The sequence below is a fragment of the Triturus cristatus genome, chromosome 2_2, assembly GCF_964204655.1.
Source record: "Triturus cristatus chromosome 2_2, aTriCri1.1, whole genome shotgun sequence".
Classification (NCBI taxonomy): domain Eukaryota; kingdom Metazoa; phylum Chordata; class Amphibia; order Caudata; family Salamandridae; genus Triturus; species Triturus cristatus.
Window position 1 is genome coordinate 816155800 of NC_140582.1, and position 14286 is coordinate 816170085.

The following is a 14286-nucleotide window of genomic DNA, read 5'->3' on the forward strand; positions in this document are numbered from 1 at the left end:
TCAACAGATTGATCTGAAGTTACTAGTGCTTGTGTGAGTGTGCTTCATGATGGTTACTAATATAAGATAGCTTAAAGGGATGAACATTTGCAGATATTACTTGTATGCTTGGGGGCCAACTCAGACTTTAAGCTCTAATCTCAGCATTTCAATATTTCTGTGATCCTAGGTGAAAAATAAATATTTTGTTGCTGTCTTCATTCTCATATATGGTGATTTGGAGGCAGTTAGAAGCAATAGAAATCATAGATTTCAGGATGCGAGAAGTGCAACTGCAAACTGGAAGATTCACATACATTGGATCTTTGCATATATCTTTGACAGTATGTTCCCTAAATTCTGAGGATAGGTAAGTAGGTTATAAAGTGTGACACAGCTAGACAAATTGATCCCATCTATGCTCTAATTAAGTGATTTTCTCCATTCCCAAAGTGTCTCATACGCTGTGCATCCATTACCTTAGGTCTTGCAGCAGTTCTTTATCCAAAAGAGGCGCGATTGACTGTCTCACCGAGCAGAGCACCAGCGACATCTATTTACCCTGCCTAGACAGCAGTGGGAAGGATTGCTTGTTAGGTATGCACGCCATTGTATAGACTGGCAATCTAGGGAAGCTAGTTTTAAACATTACGTTGATTCCATGCAACACATATGTCCAGTTTTTATGGAATTTAGGACAGTTCCCACCAATATATGTCCGTTTTGCAGGGGTCCCAGCCATGGAATCTAGTACGAGTATAGTACCATTATGATCTTCACCAATGCTTCCTTCACCCCCGTGCATCTAGAGGTAGTGTTTATCCTGTGATAAATCATCTATCACTCTTTGTTTGAAAGAGGCCAGTAGAGTTGTGTCTCCCATCTTCCATCCCACTGTCTTTCCCTCTACAGGCGTGCATATAAGGAATTTATATATGTTGGCATAAAAGTTTATTTTCCACTTCCTGAGTCAGAAGCCATTTTTCGAATGGGGTCAGAGCCCTAGTATCAATTACGAGGTGTAACATTTAGTGCCGTATTTGACAATAATTTATTTCACTGCCTCTAGAGACTCAGAGAACCTTTTCCCCATTTCATCAAACCTGTCATCCACCCTATAACAGTCTTTTTCTCAGCCAGGGCCTTCTTCTCCAGCATTACTGTGAAGTCAGTGTTGTCCAGTATTGACTAGAATGAAATGTTAGATTAACATCCTTACTGCTTCTCTGTTTTATATCATCAGTGTTGCTCTCATTACAGTGAGGTGTTTTTGTCAAGCCATTGTACTTTGCATATGTTCGTACTGTCAACTATTTGATCAATGAAGTACCAGTGTTTCTTGACTCTCATTGACCCCATCTACTATATATCTAAATTGTGCTGCCTGATAGTACCATAAGACACCAGGGAGCCCTAGTGCTCCAATTTTGGATGTTTTTTTCATTAGATATCTGACCAATCTCTGCTTCTTCCCTGTCCAAATATTTGTTTTCATTAGCCCCTTGAAGTTTTGGACACTGGAAGTGGGGCAGTCTGGAAGACATATAACATCCAAGATAGTGCTGTCCTTTTGCAGATTGCAAGTCTTTCCTTATCTCTTGCAGGAGTCAGTGTAAATAACCTGTAAAATTTGGTCTATTATTAGGGCAATTTGAATCCTCAGGCAAGCCGCGAAACACACAGTCCATTGAAAAGGAACCCTTTGCTTAGGCTACTTAATCAATTGGGGTGGAAATATTGAAGATCTGGGACTTAGTGATGGTAATCTTAAACTTAGATACCTCTCAATATTTTGCCAGTCCCTGCATCGAGACTGTGCTATAATACGCAGAGTGACTCACTAACACCAGGACATCACTTGCATGCATCCAAATGTATGCATTTCCCCGTCAGCCTCGAACGCCTGTATGCATGCATTCCATTGTACTGTGAGTACGGGAGTGGCTAAAGGGAACTACTTTGTCATGTACTACGTTATGTTACTGTAAACATTGATAAGCCCCCATTAGCTCTAAGCATGGCTGTCAATCAATTGTGACTATATCTAATTCAGCTGCACAACTTCTCCCCTAATCCAAATCTCTCCAGCGTCTTAGCAGATACAACCAGTCTCTGCAGTAAGCTTCTTTGTGGATCCACTTTGCCAAAGGTTTGATTATTAGAGCAAAGGTGAGAGGGGCAGTGCTACCTGGTGGCCTTCCCGATAGGGGCCTGATAATGCTCTGTCTACTCTCTCTCTCTTGTGCCCATGGGTTTCTATATGAGTTCTTGACAAATGAAATTAATTTTATTTAGAATCTGAAAAAGAAGTATTTCTGACCTCACAGTAGAGAAGAGACTCGAAACAGGTCCTCCATGAATATCGTCTATGGAGGGTGAGAAGTTCACTGAATTGCTGTTGACTTTCACCATACGGTTCGGCGCTTGCTATTTTGCAAGGTGTCATGCCAATGTCTCTTTTACAGTTTGGATCATCTTGGACTTCGCACCCGGCACTTAGCTGGGAAAGTCACTGCATGCCTATTTTTCAGTCATGACACCTGCGTAGTATCCCAGATGTCCCCCCCACATCCAACCTATAGGATTAAAGAGGTATGGTCTGCTGTGGTCTTCTCTAGAAACCAACCAGGACTCGAGACAAGGCCATCCCTCAGCCTCGAAACAGTGGCAGTGTTAGCCCTATCCCAAACTGTTTTAAATGAGAGCATTTATGTGGCAGCACATACTAGACAGCAGTCCTACTCCAGTTGTCCGTGGAAGTGTGGAATGTTTTCTGCTGCTTTGGGCACTGTGCCTCTACCCATGGGGTCTGATTCCCCTCAACCACCACTTCCACCCCAAGATCACTTCCTGAAGAACTGCCTGAAGTTGCTTTGGCTTCAGCCCTACAACTCATATCTGCTCGCTGCACTCTCCATAGGATGTCACTGTCACGTAAGGTCACCCTCTCAACCAATGCCAATAGCAATACTCCCAGCAACCCTCCTTTTTGGTGTTCATGACCATCCACTCCAGAGCCCACCATATTATTGACTCGCTCTCAATCCCCAGCCATCCTGGGAGATTATAACACATCAACCCCACTGTGCAGAAGAAAGGAAAACACTCTCATACCTCTTCCCATAATACTGTTTCCTAGCAGCACATTATGGGGGCATTTTACCCTCTAATCAAAGCACACATAGTAAGTTTGGTTAGGTGAGCATCTTATTAATGAGGCAATGCTTCGTGGGATCTCTGCGATTACTCATGTATGCACCATTAGATGAGCACTTCCATTGCTGTATTTAAGTCTAGGTCAGTACTGTTGGGGTGCAGTGGTTCCCTAGTCTGGCTACACTTTTCTTCCACTTTCTATTTTGCAGATGAAATGTTGCCCTGTGCAGCTTTAAAAGAATGCAGGCACCCATCAACTTTAGAGTACATTAGAACATCTGTATGAGAGTTGACAAGACATGATCTCCCAATGAGCTTTACCAATCAAACTTGCGTTTAGTTTTCTTGGGGACTCAGTGAATAAATGAATAAAATTCTACCAGTGCTGTAGCTAGACCTTTGGCTGCCCCCCAACACTCGTGCCGCCCGGTGGCGTAGCAAGTGGGGATGGAGCGGACCCCCCCCCTTGCTACGCCACTGAATACTACTTCTAAAGCGCAAACAGCTGCTTTAGCGATGCACCCCAGCGCTGAACAGTAGGATTTCTATCCCCAACAATTTGCCTCGATTAGAAAGAAAAGTTTTCAGGTCCTTTTTAAACTGAGATTCGTAATCCAGTTTCCTGAGTTCCAAGGGCAAGCTCTTCCATAGCTTGGATGCAAAATATGAAAACGTGTGTCACCCACCCGCTTTACTCTTGCAATAACCAGGAGCAACTAAGTATTAGAGAGCAAGTCTCTCCTTGGCCTGTACCAGCAGATTATCTGTTTAAGAGAGGGCCTTTCTTGTGTATAGCTCTGAAGGTAATCTTTAAATATTTGTCAGTCATAAGCTTTTATTCGATATGCAAGATATCTTGTAAGCACATTAAAAATACAATTATTACAATATACACAAGGAAACAAAAGCTACAAGAAGCCAGTAAGAAATTCATAAAAAGATAAAAGGACATGAAATGCCCGTTAATAAATTAGCTAAAAAGGAATTAAACAGCTACTGACAATCTCTTACAACGAATAAGCCAAAACCACTTTAAAAATTTTGCTACTCCACACACTAGGGGGGGGGAAGTGTCCGTGGTTAGGATACGCAAGGCTTCCAGGTGGCTACGTGTGCCCATATTTCGACAGAGGGGTTTCAACCAGGAACTCCTAGGCCTTGCATAATCCGGGCATTCAAATAAGACATGCGCAATGGACTCAACCCTGCTTGGGCAACATGCACAGTTGGGAGAAATACGGGCCGCTGGTGACCAGCTCGATACCAGTGTACCTAGGGGGAGGGATCCAACTCTAAATTTAAAGTAAAGGGCTCGGTCAAAGGGGAGAGTAATCAAGTCCAGGTAGGGTTCAAAAGCCACAATGTCTTTAATTTGCAAAAAGGCGACAGTGGACTTGCAGTGGTTAGAGTTTGTAATTAGACGCTCCGCACACCATTTCCAATAAAGCGCCTTCACAACTTCTTTTGGAGGGGCTGAACGTGATGACCAACAGCCTCCTAGACCGATCTTCTCCAAAAGCATTTTAGTTTCTCTTAGCCACTTTATCTTGGCCCAACCCCCCAGACTCATTATTTCCCCCAGGGCATCAGCATAGGATTTTAGTTCTTCACCCCTCCAGATTCGTGTCCATAACAAGAGCGGACGAAGCTGGGCCTGGTCTTTAATGTTTTTACAGCCCGTGTCCAACCGCACTGGTACAGATGGTGTGCTCAGGGGCACGGAGATAAAGGATTTCAATAGCTTGCTCTCCGCTGTCTCTAGGGCGTTCAAACGGCAGTGGCCCCACAGTTCTGCCCCATACAAGGCGGATGGCACTACTTTAGCCTTGTAGATATCAATTACTGGGGTAAGTGATCTCCTAGGAGAGACCCTGAACTCCCTCATGAGAGCACCTCCCACTCTCCTATGGGTGAGGACCATTTTATCAATATGATTAGCCCAAGACATCCTATCCGTGATCCGCATACCGAGGTAGTCAAATTCGGCTACTTTCTCTAAGGGGATTGAGTTAAGTGTGGGTGGTCGGCCCAATTTCTTAGGGGGATTTAGGACTAAATATTTTGTTTTGTCCACATTTATTGTTAATCCTCTTGCAGCACAGAACTCCTGAAAGCGCGTTAATAATTTCTGGAGGCCTTGAGGGGTCTTCGAAATCAGGAGCGTGTCGTCCGCAAAAAGCAGGGTGGGGATACGGACTCCTCCGAGACAGGGGGCGTTGGCTGGTTCTTGTTGTAGATGTTTTACCACCCCGTTCACGTATAGTGAAAATAGGGTGGGTGCCAAGACACAGCCCTGTCTTACGCCCCTGGACACTGGAATCTTCTCAGTGAGTTCTCCGTTTTTACCCCAACGGACCTGAGCAAAGGTATGGGCGTGAAGGCTAATGAGGAGGGACAAAATGTAAGGGGGTAATCCCAGCTCATAAAGTACCCTCCAAAGATCTTCCCGGGGGACTAGGTCAAAGGCAGTCTTCAGGTCTATAAAGGCCAAGTAAAGACTACCCTTGCCCAGTTCCACCACCTTCCACCCCAGTAGTACCAGCCTAAACACCTGCTCTATTGTCCCCATTCCGACCCGAAAACCTGCCTGAAAGTCTGATAAGATTCTGTTCTCCTCCACCCAGTGGAGGATCCTTCCAAGGATAGCTTTACCAGCTATCTTTTGGGTGGAGTCAATCAGACTTATGGGTCGGTAATTCCCCGGTGTTTCCCTGCACCCTTTTTTATAAATCGGGACCACCACCGCCCCTTTCCAGGATTCTGGCACTGCCCCTCCCATCATGATATCATTTAGTAAAGCTGCTATGACCCGTGCCCATTCCGCTGGATATGCCCTCATAAGGTCCCCCGGGAGGCCATCAGGGCCCGCTGCCTTGCGAGGGGCTACCCGCCCTATAACCCCCTCAATCTCTAACGGAGTGAAGAGATCATAGGCATGAGGTTCAGTTGTTCGTGTGAAATCCATCCCCACGTTACGATCCCCATCTAGAGGGAGGTATAGGGACCCAAAATGCTTTACCCAGCTTTGAGGCGGGATGTTACAGGGTCTCACCAGTGCATCGGGGTTTTTCCGTGTACTTATAAGATGCCAAAATGACCTTGAGTCCCTAATTTTACTGGCCTGGAGCAGGTCTTCCCAGTATTTATCTTCCCACTCCCTCCTGGCGAGTTTAAGGGACTTATTGTAGGCCTTCCTTGCATCCTGTATCACACTACGGGACTTGGCTTTGAGCGCCTCAACTAGCTTAGCCTTATGAACCCTACAAGTTTGGGTATACCAACCATCGACTGGTTTTTTAGAGTGTTTGTTGCCTAACTTGTTATGGTATGATGTGAAAACGTTAGTTAAGGCTACTATTTAAATATTTGAAAATGATCCATTTTTCCACAGGCAGCCAGTGTAACTCTTTGAGACTCTGTCTTTTCGAAATACTTGAAAAGAGCCGAGCAGCAGCATTGTGTATTATCTGGAGTACATTGAGTGATTTAGAAGAGAGTCCCAAGAACAGGGAGTTGGAATAATCGAGCTGGAAAGTCACTAATGCTTGGGCAATTAGTTTTCTGGTGTTCACCAGTAAAGATTTTAGAAATTAACCAGTGAATTTACAGGTCCAAAGCAAACTCGAGTGATATCCCGAATGTGGGAGTCAAAGGAAAGATCTGAATCAAACTTTACCCCAACATTCCTACCCGATTGCACAGGCAGAGGGGAGCACCCAAAGATTGTATCCAAAGACAGTCCAAGTCAAAAGGAGAGGGGATGCCATAAACCAAAACCTCTGACCTATTAGTGTTATAAGTGTTATAAGCTTCAGGCAATTTAGCCACATCCAATTTGCAACCGCCTTTAGTCAGCCCTGAAAATGCTCTTCCAATGATCTGTCAACTTGCTGAAAGGTGAGTTCTAATAGTGTGATATCAGCATGCAATGCAATCTTTAAGCACCACAATTCAACCACCTCCACCAGTAGGGCCATCTGGATGTTGAATAGAGTAGGGCTGAAAGCCGAGCCCCACGGTACACAAACTTTTAAACCAATGAAGCTGGGTGTAAAAAAGGGAGAGAGGAACAGCTTGTCCTCATTCCGAGAGGAAAGATTTTAACCATCTAAAAGCATCGCCCCTAGCCTCTATCGTTTCCAGACGTTCTGATAAAATATTGTGGTATATGGTGTTTAAAGCCGCAGACATAATTTAAGAATGGCCACAGCTTTGTTACCCTCATCGAGGAAGAGGTGTGGCACCGCGGCCAGGGTGACTGACTCCGGAATCTGGGGATCACGGTTCAATCCCCGGCGCCAGTGGTAGATTAGCCCAGCACCATGTGACTCTGGGCAATAGCTTGCTTAATCTTCCCGACGGCCCCCAGCGCCTAGAGACCCTTACAGGTGATTGTTTGCGCTTTACAAATGTGGATTATTACTATTATTATTATTATCCAAAGTCAATTTGAAAAATTTGGAGACCTTGTTGCCTTCCCTAAATGGCATCATTTGTGTGTTGTCCATTTTTTCCCCGTACTTCAAAGCCCATGGTTTGGGACTTTGTCTTTGAGAGAACTCAGGATTTAGTTTTTTAATCTAAACTCTAATACAAGATGATAATGTTCTAGTGTTTGCTCAAAAAGAAAGAACAATGATGAGGGAGAGTAATAATTACTTCAAGGCCTTTTCTCTGTGGTCTGACTTCTTCCACTTTTGACAGACAATTCAAGATATCCAAGGTCTGCAAGGTGAAGTTTTAAAACATGCTTTGGAGAGATTGGCTACGCAAGTGTTCTCTGCCATGAGTACAGCACATAGACTAAGGTCAAAGCTCTGGGGTGTTGTGGCCTAACTCAAGATAAGGCAACTCCATGTTTCTGAGCCCAATGTAGATCATGTTTCATTAGTTCAGTATAAACCTTGCTACAGCAAAATTCAATGCAACCTGGAAGCAAAGAGCAGAGGTAAAATAACCCCCACCAGGTGTTGGAAGATGCTATTGATCAGCTTTTTACCTTGAGAGATAAATGAAAAGTTAGAGACAAAAAAAGGATGCCAGGCTTTCAAACATTTGAGAGGACTGAGGTAGGGTCATGCAAATGATCAGGATGCTGGAGGAGAGTTGGACCCATGATCAGTTTATCAGACTTGGAAGCATTAAGACGCAGCTTGGGGTAACTCGAAATGGTTTGTCCAAATCTTGTTGGTCGCAGAAAACTTCCTTTACCTTCAGATGCAGCTGGGCATCGTTAGTGTAAATTAGAAATCAAATGTTCTATAATTTGTTTATTTGGCCCGGAAAGGCTGCCCGTATGCACTGGAGAGGCATGGGAAGATTATTCACCATTGTAGCACCTTATGGGTCATACAGCAGTTTTGGAAAGTGAAGTTCAAAGCTCAACCTGGTGGTCCTAGTTCTCCAGAAATGGGAGTGAACCATTAGTGGCTTACAGAGCACTTTGTGGTCACCGCTGTTGGAAAGAGCAGTGTGGTCCAAAGGAGTCTCAGATTGTTAATTAGGACGGTTAGTTTCTATATGTACAGGTATTTATATTGTGCAAATCTAATTGGGGAGCAATAGAGTGCTGTACAATACAAAAGCGTCAGGAGTGACGCAGAGGCTGGGATTCTCAGGTTCTGAAGTCGGTACCTTATTCACTAGACCACATCTCCTTCCCTTACCAGAGTGGAAGCCAGACTGAAAATAGAGGAAGATGCTGTGATGGAGTTCTTCCTTCCTCAATGGAAATTATTGTTTGAACACAGCAGGATATAAGTAGTTTTCAAAGAATAAATCCTTTTTTATTTTAAATCCATTATGTTTGATAAATGATTTTGAAGGGCACCAATGGCATTTTATTTGAGAGGATAATTTGTCCTGACATATTTTAAAACAATATGGAGAAGGAACAATATATTTTCAAAGAAAAGGCACAATTGTGAAGCTCTCATATTATTGAAGTATTACAAAAATCACACCAAATTTGCATCAAAGTGAAGCTCCAGATCACTGTCGGTAATGTGATGAATGACTTCCGGAGCGTTTCACATTTTAAACAAACCATCATCCTTAAAACAGAAGGAAATTTGGAAAAACAATCTACTTTAGGATAGATATGCACTCCTAAACATTTCTATATGGTACACCAAGCACAGGATGTGCGAAATATCCATTCACAAAAAGTGGTTGCAGATTGCTCACGGCTCTTTGCAAATGAAAAACAATTTCGAGAACCTATTTATGTACTAACAGCTCGGTTCACAACATTCCGAATCGTATTGGATCGCAATCTGACCTATCACATCAACATCATCCTTAAAAACAGAAGAAAATGTGGGAAAAAAAATCTACTTCAGGATAGATATCCAATCCTAAACATTTCTAAATATTACACCAAGCACTGGATGTACGAAATTTCAATTCGCAAAACTATGGTTCCAGATTGAACACCGACTACTAGCAAATGAAAAACAATTTTGAGAACCTATTTAAGTACTAATAGCTTAATTCACAAAATTATGAATCATAGAGGGTCCCCATCCAAAATATCTAACCAATATTTATGAGGTAGATTGCGAATTGGGACTCACTGCGATCGGATGCCATCACAGGGATGGTGGCCAGCTTGTGGCAACAGACCACCATTTATGTGATCACATTATAAATAAAGTCAACTTTTTTCATTTTTATTCAGCTCGTATCGAAAAGAAAACGGGGTTGCAATGAAAAAGAAAATGTTTTTGTTTGAAAGTTGGCAGAGGAATTGCTATGTTGAAGGGACGCTCTTATAAATAGTGATTCGTAATGGGTTTCTAAACCATTTTGCAATTTAGCAGCACGTTACCAATTTGGACAATGGGTTCAATACATAACAAAAAGCTATTTTGCAATCTCATGTCCAGTGATTTTGCCAATTGCAGGTTTTGTGTCCTCAAAAAAGCTTTGTACATCAGGCCACAGATGTGCTATCAGTTTTAGAAACAACAAAATCACCCTGTGCATGAAACAACTGCTTCTTTCTTGGCTTTCTCAACATTTACGATCTCAGCATTTAATCCAAAGGATGACTTCAAAGATTTGGATCCAGATGTGTGTGAAAAATATGGATATAAGAAAACGAAATTGGTTATATGAGGAAAGTACATTATTGAAGGAACTCATGTTCAATGTCTGACAAATATCTCACAATTACGCAGCTCTTTTTTTTGCACCTCTTTGCTGAAAAGTGTTTTCTCGGACTGTTTATGTCGTGCATACAGTTGCAACCAGACATATTTCATATGGTCGGGAAACACATCCAGAAATTATTTCCTCTCCACAGTTCCATTTCCAAAAATGATATCCCCATACATACCACCCCTTTCTATACAAGCCCTGCATAATCCGTGCTCATTGCTCAAGGTTCTCTCGGTTCACTCAACTGTATCCTATATATTTAAAGGGGTATAATAGATGTTTTGTAGGAGTTTTGTCAATGCTCTCATATATCGTCTTTTGTGGTTATTTACCCACTTTTCATTGCATTTCGTAGGCTAACTCCTCGACTCTCCCATAGCAAAGCGCTATTTTACACATCCATGCGAAAAAAACACTATATAATTATAAAAACTCTGGATATATGATGCTCAATAAATATAATCTCTGATTGAGTAATGTAGCTTTGTCAAATGCAACCATAATGTACTACGTATTACTATCTGTATATCTCGCTTGCAAATGTAAAAAAGCTTTGTGTATCACGGCCCAAGAATACTTGATCTTTCACCAGATTTGTAAAATCTTTGTAAATTGTGCGGTTTTTTTTAAAAGCATGTAAAACAAAGAATTTCTAGTTACCACCAGTTGTACAGTTGTGTCTTTTTTAATATTTAAAACATTCTCCGTGAGTTGTTTTAATGGCAAAGAGATAAAACAGTGAATAGAGGCTGAAAATAAAATATAACATTGAATTCAATAGATGAAACGTTTGAGATTTCCTATAAGGATCACTGTTTGTCCCTTGAGATAAAGTCTGTGTAAAGAAATAGTCTGGACATTATAGTAATTTTTGCAGGATCAACCTTGGTTTTTATAAATATCATGTGCCCAATGTTTCCGCACATTTTCTATTAACATATGCACGTAAATAGTAGTTACTTTATTGCTCTCTCCGAATATTACGAGCCACAATCAGTAGATTTTTTTATTCTAAAGGTTTGTTTTAGTGACCATTTTCTCTTAGCCATTTCTTTTTTACACAGATTGGTCAATCCTTTGGGAATTCAAAACTACAACCCATAACTTACAATAAAAATAAGGATCTTCTGCAAACGTGGGCCCTGGTGGACACACATTATAGCCTTACTATACCGGCTATTAAAGGCCCGCTGCAGCGTTAAAGGCCCGAGCCGAAGGAAGAGGGACTTTAACAAAAGCAGCGGGACTTTAATAGCCCTGCTACGGCGGCTATTAGAACATTCTGCCACTAGAGGGCAGAATGTTCTAACAAATTAAACAAAGGCTTCTCGAACCTCGAGGAGATTTAAATCCCCTCGAGCTTCGAGAGGCTTTTGTAAAACATTGGAATGTTGCTCTGCGGGCCTTTACCGGCCCGTAGAAGCACGGAGCACTCCATTGTCTAAAATGGAGTGCTCCACATTCCAATGTTCTAATTTGTATTAAAGCAGATACTGATGTCTTATAATGCACAAATTTTGGATTGCCTAGAAATCAGAATAAACCTATAGCTCATGCTAACGGCCTTTGCTGATATAACTGAAACAATTAATCTAGCACTATGAAGGGATAGCAAACTAAGGCCCCATAGGCCCTATAAATGGTTTAACAGCGATTGTTCACAATCTCACAGCAACCTTATTAGGCTACTGAAAGAGAAACCCAGGAATAATCTAGCTGTGAGACACTTCCGACACAAATACAAACAGGCCATTTTGAGACGCAAGATGACTATTAGACATGAGGCTTGGAGCAACTCCATGAAACAAGTCTTAATAAAGACCCTAGACTTTTTGGGAAAATGTCAATTCGAACTTTTTTCAAAGTTCCCACACTGACACCACCATTATGCCTGAGGCATGGATTCAACACTTTAGTAGCTTATATAGCAATGAGGGTGAACACTCCTGCACTTTAAAATACAGTGATACTAAAACAGGTGTTAGTTCTATGGAGCTGGCGCCTCCCACCTTTGAGGAAGTTAAAAAAGCCTTTAATCAAACTACATAGAACAAGGCTTCTGGCCCAGATGGTATTCCAGCCAACCTCTTATTGGCTAATCCTGACCTTTGGCTCCCACTGTTGACCAATATCTTAAGCTGTATAGCTTCCCAGGGCCCGCCAAAATCTTGGGCCACTGTGATCATAGTACCCATCTTTAAAAAAGAGAACAATGTTATCGCCCAATTTCGTTGATCGTTATACAATATGGCTTCAGGAAGGCCTAGGAACTGTCGAGCAGTGTCTTAACCTCCACCTGGTCAAAAGCAAGTATAAATTAGCTAAGAATGGTTCCCTCTATTTGGGATTCATGAACCTGACATCAGTGTTCAATTGGGTGGAGCGAGGGAAACTGTGGAAAGAAATGCTGGACCTGGGCATAGACACATCTCTAGTTCATTTCCTAGTACAGATGCATCAGGATGTCACTTGGAGGGTCGGGTATGGGGCAGACGGAGAACTCACCTCTCCCATTAAAATGAATTGCGGGGTACGTCAGGGGTGTGTGCTAGCCCCTTTTTTATTCTGTTTATATATCAATGATTTGGAGAGCTACATCAATCAAGGGCATGTTGATGTTCCTAAGATAGGCACTAGATGCCTTCCGGCGTTCCTCTATGCCGATGACTGCGTGCTGATGTCTTGAACCGGTGTGGGACTTCAAATTCTATTGACTAGATTGAATGATTTTATGACAGACTTGGGTCTAAAGACGAATACGGCCAAGTCTTATTTATGGTGGTAGGCAACCCCCCCCCTGTTAAAACCGTGTTTTATCAATGATGAGAAGATGCTCTATGTTCCAACCTTTTCGTATTTAGGTGTCCCCTTTGATCAGAAAGGCTCTTGGAACCACGTGATTGAAACTAGGGTAAGCAGCTTCAACCAAAACCTGGTGGCGCTGTTTAGGTTTGTGAAGAAATTAGGATCCAGACCCATTGGTTCAATCATGAACATCTATAAGGCCCGCTCATGTCCTGTAATCTTGTATGGAGCTGGAGTCTGGGGCTTTTGCAATCGATCTTCCCTTCAGGCAGTAAACAATACTTTCATTAGACGATTACTAACTGTCCCCGCAGTCTTCCAATTATTCTCTGTCACAAAGAACTAGGTCCAACTCCCCTAAGCCATCGCATACAAATTGCACCAATTTTGTTATGGCAAAAGATGATCTGGCCCTTAACCTTGCAATAATATTGGACTGCCTAAACCTTGATTACACGCAGAAGATACCATGGTTTAGCTATATAAAAAGGCAGCTGGAGTCAGTGGGGATGACGGACTGTTTTTATAATCCTGAACTATTTGCCAAGATTACAAAAACTCAGTTGAAAGTGGATCTTGTATCTGTTTTAAAAGAGAACAGTGAGTGTCTGGAAATTGGGAAGAAGAGAGTCGTGGAATATTTACCCTTAGTCTGCTCTCCACATTTAGAGCCCTATCTTTCCTTTTATTTTTGTCACTCGAAATTTTTTTATCTTATTAGATTCAGATTTAGCATTGCACACTTTTTTGGTTTTTTATCCTCATAAAGCTTTTTGTGATGCTGAACTCAAACCATGTCCATGTGACTCCAAATCAGCTCAGAACATGTTGCATTTTTTGATCTTTGTCGACTTTACACTAAACCAAGGAGGGATTTTATCATCCCCCTATTAAGGTTTTTAAATATTAGGAAATGTAGGCCGGTCTTGTATCACCTCCTGCTTCTGAATGATGAATATACATGCTTAATGGTGTATAGATATATCTCCACAGCAGTCGGCTTACGGAACCTAGTTGGGAAATGATTTTTATTTGATTCATAAATGGTACTTTTAGTGAACTTACTGTAACTACTATATCATGTACTGGTCAATCGTTTTATGGTTTTATCTGATCCCTAATGAATTAACTTCTGTATTTCATGGCATCATAAGGACATGTGAGTTGTTTTTAGTATATATATCT

At 42.0% G+C, this 14286-nt stretch overlaps 1 protein-coding gene across 1 annotated transcript in view; it reads left to right on the forward strand.

Moving 5' to 3' along the window:
- Positions 1–14286, forward strand: part of CNGA1 (cyclic nucleotide gated channel subunit alpha 1) — a 417458-nt gene that overhangs the window by 400461 nt on the left and 2711 nt on the right. The gene's annotated exons all lie outside the window — the stretch shown is intronic.